The sequence below is a fragment of the Ambystoma mexicanum genome, chromosome 3q (assembly GCF_040938575.1).
Source record: "Ambystoma mexicanum isolate Mex_15411 chromosome 3q, UKY_AmexF1_1, whole genome shotgun sequence".
NCBI lineage: Eukaryota > Metazoa > Chordata > Amphibia > Caudata > Ambystomatidae > Ambystoma > Ambystoma mexicanum.
The window spans coordinates 410,970,343-410,989,636 of record NC_090926.1 but is presented as its reverse complement, the minus strand read 5'-3'; positions in this window follow the sequence as shown (position 1 = coordinate 410,989,636).

Here is a 19,294-nt window from a genome sequence, read left to right as displayed (position 1 = left end):
GCACGCCAACCTTTGCCTGTTGACGCTGAGTTTGGGGATCCCAACCCTCCACTCCAGCCTGCCCCTACTCCGCCTCCTACTCCCACGCCTGTTCTACTCCCAACTCCTCTTCCCCTGGCGGCTCCAGAACGCTACCAAGGCGATCCCAGGAAATATCGCACATTCATCAACCATTGCAAACTACATTTTTTGTGCAGACCCCAGGCCTTCCCCGACTCCGTTACCAAGGCCGCTTTTCTTCTGTCCCACTTATCCGGTGTAGCCGCTACTTGGGCGAATCCATTACTAGAGAACGACCATCCAGCTTTGTATGATTTCGAACTACTAGTGTCCGAGATGGCGAAAGTGTTTGATACCCGTTATAAGGCCCAATCACGAGACCTGGAACTCCTTGAACTATCACAGGGCAAGCATTCTCTGATTGAGTACATCACTCGTTTCAACCAGCTTGCAGCAGAAACGTCCTGGCCAGAGCAGAAAAAGGCAATTGTCTATTACCGAGGGTTATGCAACCCCATGAAAGACGCCCTCGCGGTGGTTCCATCCCTTCCTTCTGTTTTCTCTGATCTTGTTGATCTCACTCTCCAGGTGGACGCTCGCAGAATCGAGCGTAAAGCAGAGACGTTTATTTCTGGCCAGCTCTCTCCCGCTTCAACTGCCACTGGTGGTGAACCTATGCAAATTGGTGGCATCCGTAGTCCTATAACCCCAGTTGAGCGGGAACGCAGGAGAACCAGTAATGCCTGTTTTTACTGTGGGACTAGTGGGCATTATGTAAGAGAATGTCCCCGTCGGCCAAAAAACAAAACTCTGGGTTTTCCGAAGGCTCGCCCTTGAGATCGGGGGTACCGGCGAGCCCTTCATTGACCCCCACTGGACCCGTATTTGGCCCTATCAGACCCATAGTAGTACATGCACTGCTGAAACCCTCTAGGGAGGTCATGCATGCCGTACGCATTGTGATTGACTCAGGGGCCACTGGCTGTTTTCTTGACATCACTTTAGCCCAGCATCTCAATCTGCCCCTGGTTCAGAAAGAACATCCTGAGCCTGTACAAGCGGTTGACGGCACCTCCCTTTCGTCTGGTCCAATCAAACAGCAGACTGCCCCTCTAGAAGTGGTGATTCAGGACACCCATAAAGAAACCATGTCTTTCGACCTTATCACCACGCCCCAGTTTGGTATCATACTCGGCATACCCTGGTTAAGACAACACAACCCCTTGATCAATTGGGGCACTGGGCAGGTAACATTTGAATCAGATGTATGTCAGCATTTCTGCTTAACAGAATCCGAGAGACTCACCTCTCCCGCCGCTATTCTTGGCGCCATGGCCTCTTCTCGAATTGAGGATGTTGATCCACCCACACCTACACATACCGTGGGGGCTGTTACAGCTGGTATTCCTGCTGATTACCACGATTATCTGCAGGTTTTTGATAAAGCCACGGCAGAGGGTCTCCCTCCGCATAGGCCTTATGACTGCCCCATTGACTTGATTCCCGATGCACCAATACCAAAGGGTAGGATTTACTCATTATCCCGTTCCGAAGAAACCGTTTTGAAGGACTATATACAACAAGCCCTACGGTTAGGCCACATTCGTCCCTCTTGTTCCCCAGCCGCCAGCCCTATCTTTTTTGTGCCCAAAAAGGAGGGTGACCTACGACCATGCATAGACTATAGACGGTTGAATGCCATCACTATAAAGAACAGGTATCCCATCCCGCTCATCTCCACCTTGCTTGATAGACTGACACGTGCGTCCATCTTCACTAAGCTGGATCTAAGGGGGGCATACAACTTGATCCGAATGCGCCATGGAGACGAATGGAAGACGGGGTTCTGCTCCCGACAAGGGTTATATGAGTATACAGTAATGCCTTTCGGGCTGTGTAACGCCCCTGCCACCTTCCAGCGTTTCGTCAACGAAGTCTTCTCTGACATTCTTGATGTCTATGTTGTTGTCTATCTGGATGACATACTGATATTTTCGTCCTCCTTGGAAGAACATGTCATGCATGTCAGAGAAGTCCTATCCCGTCTCAAGAACAATGCTTTATTTGCTAAACCAGAGAAGTGCTTGTTTCACTCGAAGGAGGTGGATTTCCTGGGTTTTCACATCACCCCCGGGGGTCTCTCCATGAATTTGTCGAAAGTTCGAGCCATCATGGAATGGCCTGCCCCGGTCAATGTTAAACAGCTCCAGTCTTTCCTTGGCTTCGCCAATTTTTACCGACGCTTTATCGCCGGTTTCTCGGCCATTGTTTCTCCCCTCACAGCCTTGACCAGCCCTCTTGTTCCGTTTAATTGGACTCCCGATCACCAAAAGGCATTTGAGGCACTTAAATCTAGGTTTGTCTCGGCTCCGGTCTTACAACACCCAGACCCAGAACTCCCGTTCATCCTAGAAGCAGACGCCTCCTCTTTCGCATTAGGGGCAGTCCTTTCCCAGTCTTGTCCAACTACAGGCCGTCTCCATCCGGTAGCCTATCATTCCCGGAAATTCACTCCAGCCGAATCCCACTATACAGTTACCGAAAAGGAACTGTTAGCCATCAAGGACGCCCTCCAGACATGGCGACACCACCTCATCGGGGCTAAACACCAGACGGTGATATATTCTGATCATAAGAACCTGCAAGATCTAGCAACGCTGAAGTGTACAAACAGCAGGCATGTCCGCTGGCATCTCTTTCTTGCAGCATTTGATTTTGTGGTGAAACATAGGCCGGGTCTCTCCCACGGCAAGGCGGATGCATTTTACCGGTCTCCTGGGGGGGGAATCGTTACCTCTATTTCCCGACACATTGTTAGAAAAGGGCCACGTCATCTGTATGTGTACACCATCCCCTCCTATGCTTGCCATCATCAGACACTGGGTTTCCCAACACCCACATGCCTTAAATGAGTGGGACGTTCAACTACAGGAGGGGTTGCCTTTTATTCAAGGAAAACTATTTCTCCCAACCAGCGATGTACGCAATCAGGCACTCGCTTGGTCTCATGATGCTGCATTCAACGGGCACCCAGGGCAAAAACGCACTCTAGAACTCCTACAGCGGTGGTGCTGGTGGCCTTCAATGAGGAGAGACATAGAGAACTACGTCAACACTTGTTCAATATGCGCTCAGTGCAAGTCGTCTAGGGGACGGCCTCTGGGGCTGCTCCAACCACTACCAGTCCCGCCCAGGCCCTGGCACACGGTCTCTATGGACCTTATCACTGACCTACCCCGCAGACGAGGCTACGACACGATCTGGGTTATCGTTGACTCCTACACAAAAAAGGCCCGCTTCATATCTTGTACGGTAATACCCTCAGCACCCACATTGGCCCGTTTGTTCTTTCAGTCCGTTTTCTGTCTGTTTGGTCTCCCGCATGTCATTGTTTCGGACCGAGGGTCCCAGTACACGTCTTGTTTCTGGCGTGCCCTCACTGGCCTTTTAGGTATCGATTCCCGCTTCTCCTCTGCCTATCATCCAGAAAGTGACGGGCAGACCGAGAGAGTGAACCAGGCCCTGGACCAGTATCTGCGCTGTCTTACCCTCCAGTACCAGGATTCTTGGTTTAACCTGCTCCACCTAGCTGAGTTTGCCTATAACAATTCCTGGCACTCGTCTACTGGTTTCTCCCCTTTCTATTCCTTGTACGGTCAGCATCCTCGTGCCCTTCCTCTTCCTGATTTTCCCTCCGCCACTCCTGCTGCTGACGCCTGCGCTCGTGACTTGGTCGCGATCCATGCCCAACCACTTACCCACTTGCGCAAGGCCCAGGTGGTGATGAAAACCAAGGCAGACAGGAGGCGGCTAGCGGCTCCTAAATATTGTGTGGGTGACCGGGTTTGGCTCTCGACCCGCCATTTGCATATACCTGGCTGTCGCAAGCTGCTGCCCCGCTTTGTTGGTCCCTACAAAATTGCTAAGGTCCTGAATCCTGTGGCCTTGCGCCTTTCAGTTCCACCTACCTGGCGGATTCACCCTGTTTTCCACACCTCCCTCCTCAAACCCTGTCTTGCTCCTACCCGACTTAGTGCCCCTCCTGCTCCTGTTTCTGTGTCCTCTCCTGACGAGTACGAAGTCAGTGCCATTTTGGGTTCTCGTTTCCTCAGGGGTCGTCTTCAGTATCTTGTGGATTGGGTGGGTTATGGCCCTGAAGACCGCTCCTGGGTCCCTTCCCGAGATGTGCACGCCCGACCCTGGTTGCCCGTTTTCATAGGGACTACCCATCTAGCCCACGGGGTCGTGGGCCTTTGAGGGGGGGCTCTGTCACGCTTTCTCCCACACACCCTCTCCCTGCTCCCTCCGCACGCCCGGTCTCTGCCAAAAACCATCAGGGGATCCCGTTTATGCACTCTGGCAGTCGGAGACTGCATCATCTTACCCGCCATACCAAGACACTGTTTGGACCAGGGGTTTACCGGCCATCCCAGCGCTGGAAAGTACAATGGAGACTCCCACTGGCAGCCCGTAACAATGCACATCGTTTGCGACGATCCTCGCGTCACGTGAGAGGGCCAACACGATCACGCATCACGTGAGGGGGCGAGCACCGCCAGGACTCACGTGGCGACAACGCTTCCGCATCACGTGACACGCATCACGTGATTTCTCTCAAGGATTCAAAAGCGGCCAGGAACACGGAAGCGTTGCTTCACAGCTGAACTCTTTCAGTACTGTACGGCTCTTGTTCCTTGTTTTGACCTTGCTCCTACGATCTGTGTACGACCTCGGATTTTGTCTACTGGATTGCTTTTGTCTTACCCTCGGCATTTGTGAACTTTGGCTTGAACTCTGTCACGACCTCAGATTTGTCTACTGGATTGATTTGTCTACACCCCTGGCACCTTTGAACCTTGGCTTTGCATTTTCTACGACCTCGGACTTGGATTTGGATTGCCCCACGGATTTCGTTGTGTTTTGGTATTCTTGGCCACCGGCCTCTGCAAGGCGTTCGCCTGGCTGCATAACCTGGATTGCCTCAAACCTCGCTGTGCGCCCATCCACAGAGTCTCGCACACCAAGCCCCATCCAGGGCCCCACTATCCATCAGGGTGACATTTTCTATACACTAGGTAAGCGGTGCTCTTTTCCTTGCTGGGTATTTATTGTACAACACGCACATTGTTTTGATAATCACTTATTGCCTTGCAGTGCTCCAGGGGTCCTTCTGGCTGTTCCCGGTTCCAGACCTGACGGCTCACAAAACAACCTGTGGCCTCAAAGACTGCACAGACACTGAATATCTCGTTGTCTGTGTGGTACTTGGGGACAGAGGCTTACTAATCTACACGACCATCAAGATCAAGTCCGTAACACCGAGTCTGCGTCGTAGTTGCCCAAAAGGGGTATGAGGATCTGGGTGTCATCTGCATAGTTAGTGTAGGTTACACCCAGACTGTCCAACTTGTCGAACAACGGCTTGGTGAAGATGTTATACATGGTTGGCGAGACACAGGACCCCTGCGGGACTCAGCATGTTATTTGGATGGGATCAGCAGATGCGGAGGTGGAGAAAACTCTCATGGTTTGGTTGGCAAGAAATGATTGGACCCAGGCTATAGCTTCCCCTGTGAAGTTGGCAGCAAGCCTGAGATAGCTGCATAAAACTGTGTGATCCACCAGATCGAAGGCTGCTGACAAGTTCAGTAGGAGTAGCAAAGCTGTTTTTCCACTGTCCTTTAGCTCCTCAATTTGAGTCTTGAGGTCAAGCAAGGCTGTCTCGGTCCCATGGAGGGGACGGAAGCCTGATTGCCAAGAGCCAAGCAAGTGGTTGGCTTCCAGGTAGTCCTGAATTTGCAGATAGGCAACTCTGTCAATGATTTTGAGTAGGAAAGGCACAGTGGTGATAGGTCTATAGTTGGTTGGGATGGATGGATCAAGGGTTTGGTTTTTGAGTAAGGGAAGGACCCAGGATTCTTTCAGGTTGGTAGGTACTTTATTTGATTTAAAGGAGGAGTTTATGAGGTACGATATGAAGGGGACTAGGTCCCTGGCTGCATCCTTTATTATTTGCGCTGGGCAACTATCTCCCTTACAGTTGGATGCTTTAAGGGAGAGAATGACTTTTTCTGTTTCAATAATTGAGATAGACTTGAAACTAAAGGGCAGTATAATTTTGGACTCCATGGGCAGTGGTGATTGTATATTGGATAGGGGCAGTGAATCCTTTTTGTTGGCTACTTTGAGTTGGACGTGGAGATTTTATTAGATAGGGTGTTTTGTATGTTAGTACACCATATCTTATCCTTGGGGATAGTGTCTACCGGTTGGACGGAGGATAGAGAAGAGTTCCTTCGTGTTTGATTTAGCTTTTGTAATTCTGTCCTCGAATATGTTTTTTTGGTGTTGATGATTTCTTTTTTATAGAGTTTGGAGAGTTGGGCTAGTTTGTCTTTGTTGGTGTCTATAGGGGAGATGCGCCAGATAGCTTGAAGCTTTCTTTTCTGTTTTCTTAGGACCCTAAATTGAGGTGTGAACCAGGCATTCAAATGCGCTTTTTGCTTGCCTTTACGCATTTTAATTGGTGTGATGTCGAGTGCTGTGGTCATAGCTTTGGTGAAGGTGTCTACTAGGGTGTCTGGGTGTCATTGTTTTCCAAGCCGTTGATAGCGGGAAGGAGGAGGGGGATGAGTTTTTCGACAGTAATGTCTTTGTTGGTTCTGGTAGAGAGGGGGGGTACCATACTGATGGTTTTAGGGCCGAGGAGATCCAGTGTAGCGGTGAAGATTATTAAATAGTGGTCCGTCCAGAGTTGAGGAATGGTATCGGTGATGCTGATGTTACAGTTAAAATCAGATACCCAGTCGAGGGTCCTGCCCTTGATGTGGGTGGGGGAGAGTACTTTTTGAGAAAGCCCATGGTCATAGAGTAGGGCTGCTATGGATTGGACATGTTTGTTGTCAGTGTCATTGAAGCCAATATTGAAATCACCCATCAGCAGGGTTTGTGAGTGGTCTTTGGTGTTATTCACCATGAGGGTAGTTCAATCATCTTCGAAGTTTAGCTGTGAGAAGTTCACAGGATGAAAAAGGAGGTGAGGTGACAAGTCTAATAGCCAGGGAAGTCTTGGAGATGATGGCTAGGTCTCCACCTTTGGCATTAGGTCTATCTACTCTAAGAATCTGGCAGCTGTCGGGTACAGCTAGCATCAGGGTAGGTCATGCTGCCTGATAGAGCCAGGTCTCTGTTATAGCGAGTAGGTCCAGGCTGCCATTACTTAGGATGTCTGCAATTTCGGTGGCATGGGCCACCATAGATCTAGCATTGATAGGTGACCCAGTTAGCAGCAGGGTGCTCTTAGGTGTGGGTTTTTTAGGGGTTTTAGTTGTATGTATGTTTTGGTTCATTTCCTTCTTTGTGTGGGTATAGGCAGACACAGAGTTAATGGTTTCTGTTTTGGTCAACTGTGCTCGCTTAGCCAAAGGGTCGTTATGTAGGGTAGCGTAGAGTCTAGTGGTGCTACTTATTTTATTTCTTTTCAGTTCATGAATACAAGGTAGTCTTGACCTGAGTCTCAAGTTTCTGTCTTTGGGTGGGCTTGTTCTGGAAATAGCAAGGGCCATCATTATGTGGAGACCAATTGTGAGTAGGGTTTGGGTATTTTGGTTTATACTCATGTTAGGGGATTTGGTTGAGGGCAACAGGGGCTTAGCTGAAGCTATTGGTTGGTTGCGATTAGCACTGGGATATCATTGAGGGGCTATGTCTAAATTCAGTATCTGTAATAAGTCTAAAGGGTTGTGTGCAAGTGGCTACCTAGGTTCAGCTTCACTATGTAGGTTGAAGAGCTGTATACTATGTAGGTTGAAAGCAATATCAACAGAAGGTGGTTCACTTAGCTTCAATTTACACAGTATGAGCTATTATGCAAAAAGTGTAAAATGCAACTTTTGAAAATATGATTTTGCCTGCACTGTGTTCTTACTTTCAAGTTGCTTTTTAACTGTATGCCCTTTGTTGATACCTTGCATTGTAGTTGCTAGTGATATTACGTCCCTGATACTGTGATAAATCATATTTACCTCATTTATTCAACCACATGTTTAAATTAATTATTTACCAATTCTGAGTGTCATTTTATGCGTGAGGTAAGGTCGGATTTCAATTCTGTTTGCTACCTAATATCCCGGACTCATTGCTGTTCCTTTCTATCCACTCAAAACTTGGGTAAAACATTGGGGTATGAGGGAGCATTGCAGGGGGAAATCTTAACTCGGGTGCCACCTACCCAAACCACAAAATTGCTCCTTTTCATTTGTGCTTTGGATAGGTTCTAGTAGAAGGTCAAACTAAGTGTATTGCATCATTTATTCTGTAATTATCACCCCATTGGTGATTGCTGCCCAATATTAATTTGAATTTAAAAATAAATAAATATTGTATTCCCACCTACCGGCCTTGTTCATGGTCCATTGTGACCCAAGGTATTTGTAAAAAAGGGTGATATGATATGATTGGTTACTTATAACGCACTTAATACCCATAGATTTCTAAGCGCGGACCCGGGGATCAAACCTGCTCCGCGTCGTCTTGCTTCGAAGGCGAGCACGTTACCGCTGAGCTATCCTCCCAAGATGGGTTGGGTTCCAGAATCAGTACACACTTACCTGAACAAAGTATGCCTGTTGGGCAATGTGGAAATAGATTTTATATTCATGTAGGAACGTCAACCTTCAACATTTGCCTTAAACAACACCAACACGTACTGGTATGCAGCAACTGCGAATGCACTACACATTATATATTGTAGGGAAACTTGTACTTATCTGAAAAAGACATCAGCTAAATGCAGCCTTCCTCCCTAAGAAACAGCAGCAGTGGGGTAATGCAAAAGCATAAGAAACTGTGTTGCTATCTTGCACATAACAGATGGAAAAAAATGGTTGCCACACATACAGTCACTCATATTACCGTTTGATGCCTTTTTGCTCAATGCCGGTCGCATATGACCTTATTGCCTGCTGTGGCAAAAAATAAAGCCACCCGTAAACAAAGTTAATAATGGGTTAACAACGACCTTTCACAGTATTATTGAAAAAAAAAACTTGAATACACTTCACTCACTCCTTATTTCTCTGTAAAACACATAGGCGCAATAATCTTTGTCAGCAATAGTCTAAATTATGAATGCAGTAACGTGTGCTACTAAAAAGGATGTGTACTTGTTGTAATCCGAGGCGACTTTGGCAGTAAGGCTCACAAAAGAAAATCCTCTTTCAAGATGGCCACCATAGAAAGGGAAGGCAGTTATTGCATACATAGCCCCTCTTCCCTTTCCATTGTAGGTTGCAAAAAGCACAAGGATGTGGCGTGATGCAGAACCTGTAAATAAACATTCAGCGATGTACAAGCTAATAAATTACATTTGCAAATAAAACAGAGGAATGGTAAAGAACATGTGACCATTTTACAGGTTACAAACTAGATTTATTTAATAAACTTGCAGAGACCATCAGAATAATCGCATAATCAATGCAATGATTACAATGCTGGTTAGAGAGGCATTGCAAATGTTGAAGATAAGGAGGCCGTTTTATTTGTGCAAAAAAACATTTTGGGGTCTTCGTTGAAGCAGTTGCTTTGTTTCCACAGTTATTTCCCAAAAGTCATCATGATGTTGAGCCTACAGCACCATAAATGATGTCACGTTTCTCCAAATAACGAGTTCAGCGAACGAGACAAAACGGGCTTACAGTGTCATTCCACATTATTGTTATGGACAGGCAACCGCTCACCAGCAGTTGTATTTGCCATCCGAAGAAGCCCTCACTCGGCATTTGAAAACCATGGCACGCGCAGTACGGCAAAATATATCTAGTCGGAAAAAGTTACAAAAAATAAGTGTCACTAACCAACCTGTACCAAAATTGTTTAAAAGATCAAATAAAAAATGTGCAAAAGTGGTACACAAAAATATGTGCTCAAAGTTGACATTTTAGTAATATGTTACTAATGTCCAAATGTACCTATAGGTGGAGGTTAGAAACGGCGAGATTTTGCATGCGTCGTAAGAGAAAACAAAATGGCAAGTAGACAGAAAGATGATAATTTAAGTATGAAAGAAAAGAGTGTACAAATAAAAACAATTACGTCTCGTCATTCCAAAGAAGACCAAAAAGAACGTGCAAAGTTATACACAAACCTATGTGCACAAAGTAAGCGTTTCAAATTAGAAATATAAATAGTAAAAAAAGTTGAGTGCAGTCATACCCTGCAAATGAGCAACGTGTGCACTCTGCAACATTGCAGGAAAATTGTACAAGGGCAGAAAAATAATATGTTAATTATATTAGCACAATTAGATGGGCAGTTATGTAAAAATAAAGCACGGATTGCTGTACAGTGGGCCAAAGTACACTTACAAAATATTTGCAGCCTCCATTCTTTTTCGGCAAATCAGTCACAAATGTGTTTGCAGTGAAGAATCTTCCTTGACTGATATGCATGTCACTTACAAACTTTTTAAAACATAACAATGGCATTTTTTTATCCTTTCATTCTGTGAATAGCGCGCAGGTTTCTCTTGGGCTCAATGTCAAAAAACAATTGCCCCTTTACTTTTACTCGGATGCACGGGCGTACTGAGCGGTCAACCAAAAAAGCAACTTGCATGGCCTTCACTCAGAAGGCAAATACATTCTTGCTTTGAAGCAACATAATTAAATCTAATTATGGGAACCTGTACTCCCATACAGCTTCAGAAGCGCTGTTTGAAGCAAACAGTGCAGATGATGGCCTTAGTTCTCAAAACTGTAGAGGCCAATCTGAGGGAAATATTAGTGCAAAACACATTTTAATCCACACGCTGTAATTGGTCGTGGTGCAGTGAGCACGAACTTCCATTTAAACTTATAATTTTGCAGACAAGAAACCTGCACTTTTTCATTTTGTGCTTCCACAGGTCATTGGGCACCCTCAAAGGTCACCTTGTGAAATACTATTACTTGAGTGTGAGAACTCTAATGCTCTCTTGTTTTGGAGCTGTTTCTGGCGGTATCCGCGCACACGAAAACATTAGTAGAAGAAGAGAGGGGGCCACCGAACAAAGCTACCTTACTCCACGCTATTTTGCAAACAATCTGGGAAAGAGCCACATGGTCGTGAGCAGACCTTATCCCCCCGTTCAGTGTAAGGGCAAAAAGACGTTTTGAGAACCCCTCCCCCTTATAACTTTCACCCCCCCTGCACCAAACATGACCAAACTTTCCAACCAAAGTCAGAGTGGGCGATATATTTTTTTTCTAAAGTTTGGCGACGATTAGTCCAAGGGTAGGACATTTATAAGACAGCCAAAAACAGTTCTTTCTATGGAAACAGCCACTCCACCAAAGCAACACAGTCACTAACGTCCCTCTCGAATGTGCTGCAGTGGGTGCCGGCAGGACCTAGAGGTTAAGGTATATGTCCACATATTTTTGAATGTATAGGTGTACAATGGCTTATACCTCCACCGCTAACAAGATCGTTACTGGGTGCATGGGCTTCGGCCATGAAGCCAAGACTGTACACCCTCCCCACAACCATCTAACATGCTAACCTATAGGACGAGGGTATGCACTGCAGTAATACAAAGTGGTGTTTCTGGGCAGGACCTAGGGTTTTACGAGTATGATGTATGGCCTACGTGCTGCAGCCATGGAAGCAAAACTCTACATCCTGCCCACAATCACCTCAGTGATGTACAGTAGTACGGGTATATTGATAGGTGTGCTATGCTTCACTTATTCTGGCCAGACACTGCACTCCTACCTGTTTGGACATAGATATTATTGCAATGTGTTGATGTGCACTAGCTTTTAACTCCAGTGCTTATAACTTTGTTATTGGGTGCATGGCCTTTGACCATTCACCCAACACTGTACACTCTCCCCTCAACCATGTAAGCGATAATCAATACTACACGTGTAGCCATGATCGTGACATGCATCACTTATTCTGTCCAGACACTGCACTCCTACCTGTTGTACATAAATATTATTGCAATGTGTTGATGTGCACTGGCTTATAACTCCAGTGCTTATAAAGCACTGGAGTTAGAAGCCTACGGCCATGCATCCAAGACTCTAGGCCCTGTCCACAACCACTGCAGCATGTCACGCCCATGGTGGCGTACTAAGCAAAACACACCCATAGGAAAATGTAATGTAATTGGGTACACTCAAAATTAATGCTCACTAACGCCACGCGTGTCCTGCAAACATTTTCAAGGTGCCTGTACACAGCACAGACTCAAATAGTAGCCTTATTAGATCCCTCATTTTCTCCACATACAAACATCCTGAAGAAAGCGTCAATGCAGAATATATAATAGACAATTGCCGGCCAAACAAGTACAGTATTTCATCCGTCTCTTACTCTGTGATCCTCCCCACGCACTGTAGGAGAGCAAAACAGTTTTGAAAACAGCATTTCGCCTCTGGTAAGTAGCGCGCTGTCTTCGGATCCAAGATGCCGGGCGCATCCACACACTCTGACGTACATCACGGCTCGCTGTAGCCAATCGGCGCAGACGTCGTGTGTCCGCGGTGATGACGCCCCCCCCCCCTGGCCAATCGGTATTGTGTCCGCAGAGCGAACAGGAAAATGTGACCGCGGAGTGGACATATATATCACTAATTTATTCAGACATATTTTTGGGTCGTTTTAAAGGAAAGTACTAGACGGATTGTCACTAAATTCACTAAAGCACGCTTTTGGGTCCAAGACCCTGCCCCTGGCACAAATTTGGTGATTTGGTGCAAATCCCTCCAGCGGTTTCACCTGCAGCCGCGCGCAAAGTTTTTTCCCAATTCAGTCTAGATGTTTTGGGACCCCCCTATAACCTTGCCCCTCCTGGCCCTAACACCTCCAAACTTTGCATAACGATTCAGAGTGTCCCATATACATTTTCAGCAAAGTTTGGTGAGGATTCGTTCAGGGGGAGCGGTGTTATAAGCCACCCAAAAAGTGCTCTTCCTATGGAAACAGCAACTTAACCATAACTACATGGCCACTGCTGTGGCCGTTTAATATATATATATATATATTCACTACAAAAAAAACTTTTTTGAGGGGACGTTATGATTAAGTTGCCCTACCAAAAACCTGTGAAGTTCACTAAAAAAATAATTACGACCTCCCCTTTCTGGTTCAAATTAAAACCGAAACACCCCTGAAATTCGACAGTTATGGTAACCTAAACCCGCAAGCATGCCACCGCCCCTGTGCACTGCTACCACTAACACCAAGACCATGAAAGATGTCATCTCAAATGTCTCTAATGACATCACTGTTGACGTCACATGTTTAGTCCCTTTGTTTTCTTTCCCTGCCATATATATATATATTTATATATATATATGTACATTCAGTAAAAAAAACTTTGTTAAAGGAATGTTATACTTTACAGCGAAACCAAAAAACACTGCTCATTCCCCCATTATGGTAAGCTAAGCAACCATAACTCGCACCATCTACATGCATTGCTAAGACTAACTCCTAGGACATCAAAGATGACATCACAAACATCAGTGATGACATCACAAACATCATTGATGACATTACTGATGACATTAAATGTCAAAAAAAATGTTGAGGCAAAGTCCCTACCTACAAGGGGTGCTTTGTATTATGTTGGCAGCAAGATGTCAGGGGTGATTGTGTAATGTTAAGCATATGATAACTAGCTAACAAATCATGACTTAATACACACTTGTACTAGTACAAACAATACATATGAAGACCCAATGCATATAGATGAGAGGCACATACAGGGAAACTGAAGTAAGGAAGAAAGAAACAGCATCATGAGAAAGTTTATCTTACTGTAGACAAATTAATTGTGTGTTTGAGGCCTGCTATTACCCCATGTATGTGCATCATGAGCTGCGACCAGACCCTAAGGAAAGTACTTTAAGAAGACACAACAAGGGTAACGTTTAGATATACAGCACCTTTTCAATGTTTATATTGTTATTGTCAGTGAATAAAACCACCAGGGCTACATTTTTCAATGCACAAAAATAAGTGAGGCAGAGATGTGATGTCATGAGTGCTGTCATCAATGATGTTTGTGATGTCATCTTTGATGTCCTGGGAGTTAGTCTTAGCAATGCGCGTAGATGGTGCGAGTTATGGTCACTTAGCTTACCATAATGGGGGAATGAGCAGTGTTTTTTGGTTTCGCTGTGAAGTATAACATTCCTTTAACAAAGATTTTTTATTACTGAATGTACATATTTATATATGGCAGGGAAAGAAAATAAAGGGACTAAACATGTGATGTCGTCAGTGATGTCATCAGTGACATTTGAGATGACATCTTTCATGGGCTGGGTGTTAGTGGTAGCAGTGTGCAGGGGCGGTGGCAGGCTTGCGGGATTAGGTTACCATAACTGTCGAATTTCAGGGGGTTTTCGGTTTTAATTTGAACCAGAAAGGGGAGGTCGAAATTATTTTTTTAGTGAACTGCACAGGTTTTTGGGAGGGCAACTTAACCATAACGTACCCTCAACAAAGTTTTTTTTTTGTAGTGAATTGTACAGGATTTTGGAATGGGAACTTAATCATGACAGTGGCCCTCATTACGACCCTGGCGGAATTCGAAAAACGATGGCGGAAATGTAATACCGCCATCGAATACCGCTCGTTGCGATTATGACCCGTCACCGTAAAGTACGATGCCATTAGCGACACCGTAGTGAACGCCAACGCAAACTGCACCAAGTACGCGCACGCGCGCCTTGCGAAACCGTAATTTCCGCCATGGCGCAACGGTACACTAATTCTGACCCTAGCGGACATGTACTCAACGCCATCAAGCATGGCGGAAAGTACCATTCCGCCATGGCGAGAATTACGGCATCACGAACCAACCGTAAATGGCCCTACTGAGTGCCTGTACTCCACTCCCTGCCCACATTGCACAACTCCCCGTAGGCGTAATGTAGTCACACTATGCAACCAGTGAAATGTACAAGTCACCCATGCATGCCAACGAACAAATGCATGCAGGGGCTCCAAGTGGCTTGTGAGTGGCCATCCATATTTGGCATGTCACCATTGCCGTACGGATGCAGCACAGGCATGTGAAGGCTCAAGTACACCAAAATGAACTGAAATATTCCATGAGACAAAACAACAATAGTCCCCCATCGCTTGCCACCAGTGTAAATCAACATTCAAAGCAGTATCCTGAGGGAGACTGCACCAGCCCTGTACTCTTGCCAGTAGACAAATCAACCATCAGCATAAGCACGTACCACACAAGTTGGCAGAGTGACTGAGCAGCCAGGCTCATCTCAAGAGGGGCCAATGGGAGCTGTATGGCACAGATGGCACGAATACAGAAGCAATTCCAATGGACCTGACCTCAGTCTCCCTCCAAGAAACGTACGCAAACACAGGCACCTGTGACCAGCCATTTTCTGACAATCCCATCATTCCACCAATCCACCTGGCTGACCGGCATCTGTTGCACAAAAGCAAATCCCCCGCCCCTGAGCATGACATCAGAAAAACAGTCATAATGGCAGCCCCTATCCCTGACCTAACTGGGCTTCGTAGGCAAACGCGGCCAGTACAGTACCACACAACTCTACTCAGAAGCCGGAACCCAATGCAGATCATCTCACAATACACCGCGGCACCAATCGGAATATGCTACATTACTAGCAAAGAATAACGCTACACGGTTAATATCTGAATATAAATTTAATGCACATCAAAATCACCAAGCCCATACAGCTATTTGCTCACAAACTCCAAAATTATTTTCATTACTGTGGGCTGCATCTGCAATAAATGACCAGCTACTTCTTGTGTGACGCCCTGTTCCTTCATGGTACACAGGGGCTAAATTTACGTTCAAAAAGGCAACATGGAAGCGCCTAGAACCGCAGGGCCGTCCCATGAAGTAGGCACTAGTCCAGCTGGAAGTATGAGATGTTGCTCCTAGCCACTAGTACTGCGTAAGGGCATGTGGCCCATTGGCGATCGTCCCATAAGATCGTAATGGTGCTCCACTGATTAACTCGAAGCTGCAGGTGTCGACTGTAGAAGCTATCTGCAGGAGTGGCGTACAGATGGCAGCGGCAAAAGGGGAGGAGATACCTGTCACCCAAATGAATAAAAAGAAAAAATAGTATGGGCATCCGAACTTCATATGTATTACTCACTTCATCCAACACACAAATCTACAACCATATGCATGCTAGCCCACTCAAAAGGATCAATTTCACCCAAAAATCACTTGCGAATCATAACGATATTAATCGAGGTGAATACACCATCACAAACGAGTGTTTGTGTGCATGCATCTGTTAAAACAGAATCCATTAGACGGGATTGCTAACGTGCATGGACACAAGTGTTTGAAGGCGCGTCGAGACAGGGAAGGTTCAACAAGGGCAGATAGACGATGGTCCCACTATGGCAGCATTGCATCACATAGCGCAGGGGAAGGGGATAGATTCCGAAAAGCCATGTACATGGCAAACCCTCAATTGAATCATCTGTCCATGCATCCATTCATCATTCCCTCATCCCGGTATGAAGACGCCTGAATATTTACTCACATAACATTTGAAATTTCCATTGAGTCTGTGCGTAATGCAGTCTGCAAAATCCACTGTGCTCCTGGCCGGATTTCTAGTGCAGTGAAATAACATGTAATTGGGAACGTCCGGCCTTATCGTCCACTACGCTATTGCGCATCCCATTCAATTCATATCAATCATTGCATTCTCGTCATGGGCCCTGTCCCAAGGACATTCAACAATAGAACGTTATATTTCCAGTCAGACCTGTGGGCGTCTCCTCGCAGCTAGTTGAAGACCAAAAGCGCTGTCCTTCGAATTCCTCATTTGCAACATCACGCCGAAAAGGCATCTGTGAACGCTTGAGTTCACAATTACGTCTATGTAGTGCGGCTGTGTGTGAAAATGGTAACTGGCTCCAATCACTAATGGGACTCCCCGCCCGTCGGTGAACATCGGTACAGTGCTGCATGAGGGTCCACCGTTGATCGAGTACTACATTCCACTGACCCTTCACAAGTTTGTTCGCGACTGCAAATATAGTATGTGAAACAATGGGACCATAGCAGAATTAACACATAAACCAATATTTCACTGCCATCGGGATTAAATACATGATTGTAATTACAAGATGCCATGCGTCAAATTGCAGCGTTGTGTGCGGGACGTGCTCGCACAATAATTACTGCAGCTGGCACAGGTGGAATGAATCACCACAGGTGGAGGCTATACAGCCTGAAAACACATAAATTGCACACCCAAACCCCTCCCACAACCGCACCCACTCCAAAATGCTACCGGCAGGACTAGCGATGTTGGGCCTGGGGGACCTGGTAGCACTGCAAGTACTCCAACTTCAAGAAGAAGACGAACACCAACTACTACTACTACCGGCCGCACAGAGGAGACGAAGGAGGAGGAGGGCAAGGCAGGGGCAGCAAGGCCCACCAGCACAGCCACTACCACCACGCAGGCAGCCAGCAATCCCACGCCTCCGAGCTAATCCGTTCAACCTCACTGCTGAGCAGATCCACACCCTCTACCGTTTGGACCGGGACACCATAACCGCCATTGTCAACATGACACACGCTGACCTTGTCAGCATGATAGATAGCCCAACCGCCATCCCACCCCTACTGAAGGTGGTGTCTGTACTCCACTTCCTGGCCACAGGCACCTACCAGCACACAGTCGGACAGTTGCATGGCATTTCACAGCCACTATTGTCACGGACACTATTCCAAGTGCTTGATGCCCTCCTGAAGCACACAGACGACTACATCTCTTTACCACGCTCGGAGCAGGAGCTTACTAACACAAAAGTGGGATTCCATGCACTTGGCGGCATACCGGGTTGCATTGGTGCCATCGACTGCACCCATGTGGAATTGGTTGTCCCACATGCCATGGAGGTCCAGTACCGCAACCGGAAACAATATCATTCTATCAATGTACAAATGGTGTGTGACTCCAACAGGATCTTTACACATTGTTGTGCCTGATTTCCAGGATCAACCCATGATTCTATGGTCTTTAGGAACTCTACAATACCACGCTACATGGAGCGACACGCAGGGCACCGATCCTGGCTACTCGGTGAGTCTCATTTAATGCATGTGAATGTGGGGTAGGTGATGCGTCAATGACCTGGCAGGAAGGGGGGGGATGCGTACGTAGCAATGTCATTCCACAAACATCCTTCTTTGTCCACATACAGGTGATGACGGGTATCCACTGAAGAGATGGCTCCTTACACCAATCCGGAACCCACAGAACCAGCATGAGGAAGACTACAACCATGCCCACTCACGTACCCGTGTAGTCATAGAACAGGCATTCGGCCTACTGAAGGCTCGTTTCCGCTGCCTCAGCAGGTCTGGCGGGGCACTCCTGTACCGCCATGAGAAGGTTGCAAAGATGGTCATGGCATGTGTCATGCTACACAACATGTGCGTACGTAGAAATGTGGCCATGCCCCCTGACGCAGAACTGCAAGCACCTGAAGATGGGCATGATGAGGGTGGGGATGTGGCAGCACCTCAAGGAGTCCGCGAGGCACAGGAGGCCCGTGAAATTCGTCAGAATCTCATAGATGCATGCTTCTAGCACTCACGCCTGGTGGCTGTTACATGGACACGGGACTTGTGGCACTGTGTGTGTCTGGAACATGCACAATGTGGACTGTACGCCAAGAAAGGACTCGTACACAAAGATCAATGTCCACACATCTCATTGGATTAATGTGAATATATGTATAGCAAATGTGAAATGATATTACACACCCAATCGACCCGCCACCCAGAGAAGCACAACACACCCCCTCCACCCTCCTACCTCCCCCCCGAACACCAGTGTCCAAAGATGCTCAGTGTCATTGGGCAGACGCTATTGCAAGCCCCCTCTCCGGGTATCAGGGGAACCCCTGCCTGTGGAGCGCAGGTTCCTCCCAGATCTACGTTGGGGGCTGCCCTGGACGGAACTTGCAACGGATGATGTCTCTGCCTGCTCACGTCCATGCATGTCCCTAAGGGTTTGTGAGAGCTCAGTGAGCACACGGCGCACAGCGGCGAGTTCACCACATACGTCTTTGGACGTCGCATGCAGTTCCCCCCTCAGGCTCTCGGTGCTTCTCTCCATTTGTCCCCTCAGGCTCTCGGTGCTTCTCTCCATTTGTCCCCTCAGGCTCTCGGTGCTTCCCTCCATTTGTGCCCTTAGTGTCTCTGTACTTCCCTCCATTTCTGCCCTAAGTGTCTCAGTAGATGTTTCGATGGCTGCCT